Source organism: Rhagoletis zephyria, unplaced genomic scaffold (assembly GCF_001687245.7).
Source record: "Rhagoletis zephyria isolate East Lansing unplaced genomic scaffold, Rhagoletis_zephyria_1.1 Rzeph_scaffold_02792, whole genome shotgun sequence".
In the NCBI taxonomy this organism is placed as follows: Eukaryota; Metazoa; Arthropoda; class Insecta; order Diptera; family Tephritidae; genus Rhagoletis; species Rhagoletis zephyria.
The window spans coordinates 37,045-38,808 of record NW_016159876.1 but is presented as its reverse complement, the minus strand read 5'-3'; positions in this window follow the sequence as shown (position 1 = coordinate 38,808).

Sequence of the window (1,764 nt, the reverse complement as noted above, 5' to 3'; positions counted from 1 at the left end):
TTATTATAACGACTGCTTTGCTATCCGACGTGAAGCTAAAGTGATAAAGTACTGGCTGCACTTATTGGACTGCGGAGCGACGACGACTGGCCAGTTGAGTAGTTAGTTGAGGTAGAGCAATGTGAAAGCATGAAAAAGTATTTCATTTTGACAGCTTTACTTGAGTCCCATGTTGTTCGCTCCCCAATCATACAAAACTGGCAAAATTAATTTCCGGCCATTGAACGACGACAGTCAGATTGGTGAGCTGTCTTGATTGTTTGCATAAACTGAAAATCTGAATACCTTTTTTTTCCTCATTTTCTTCTTCCTCATCTTCGACCTCCGATGCAGCGCTGAAATATTAATTAGACAAAATTGAAATTGTATTTTAATGCAGATGATATTGAATTACGAAATCCAATCTAATTGTAATTGATTTTTAGATGTAATTAAAATCACACAACCGTGAAAGAATTTGAAATGAATACGATTTTATATAAAACTAAATTGCCCTCGCCCACTTCGCTGAGTGTGTGAAATGTTTAGTGTTACATTCGGTGTAATTTATTTCAGTAAAACTCAACATACTTAGACTCAGTTAAAAAAGAGAGGTGATTTGAACGTTTTTAAGCCCCTTCAAAATATTTTCAAACTAAAACTTTCTCAAACCTATTTCTTGTGATACATTCAATTAATTTATTAATTTAATTTAAGTCAATTCGAGTTTTCAAAGAGGTGGCAACTCTGTTACATCGGCTGACACCCGTATTGTAATAATCCATTTAAATTAATTGAATTTAGTTTTTATACTGGAAGTAATCCCTGTAAAATACCTCAATAATATTCTAAATATTGCAACTAAAAGTTTCTAAGCAATCCATCATTCATATATTAATTTTTCATATAGCTTGCCTAAAATAAATTTAAATTTGACTTTTTAAATAGGTTGCAACCATTTTCAAATTACAACCTTTTGACAAATTTAAAATAAATAATACCTTTAATTCAAATTTAATTTGATTTTTTTAAATAGAAAATACAATTTGTATGGAAGGTGCTACCCTTCCTTGTCCAATCGAGATAAAAGCTTTTCTATGTTTTAGGTTGTGCTAAATGACAGCATAGTACAAAATTGCATAAGCTTATTCGCAGAACTTCTTAGGTACCGCAAGGTAATAAACACTTTTTCAGCATTCAAACTTAATGCGATGAATTAATTTCTTATTACATAGAAAATTTGGAAAGTTTAGCTTCTAACACTCAGAAGTTTGAACTCTCAACAAACGACTCATTAAAAACGAAAAAATGTATAAAACTGCTAAGTAGATAATATTTTTTTGCTTAACAAATACTTTTGAATTTTTGTATGCTTCAATGATATGTATTTTTCTATGTAGTGACTTTTCCCCCACGAATATATGCAAACTTTGATTAAATGCTGAAAATGTCTGCAAATAAAAAATTCATTTGAATTTAAATCGAGTTTCAATGAGGCAAAAATTTATGCGCAATACNTTGATTAAATGCTGAAAATGTCTGCAAATAAAAAATTCATTTGAATTTAAGTCGAGTTTCAATGAGGCAAAAATTTATGCGCAATACAAAAAAGCAACATCAACAGCAAAGCTTCACCATTTTGAATTTTGAGTAAAGCAAAAGTTTTCACTTTGACTTTTCGAATTTTTAGCCGCAATCACCTAGAAGCAACAACCAACTTACCTCCTACATCTTGCCCTAAAAACAGACTATACCCAAAGCTGTTGTGGGTTTTTGTTGTTAGAT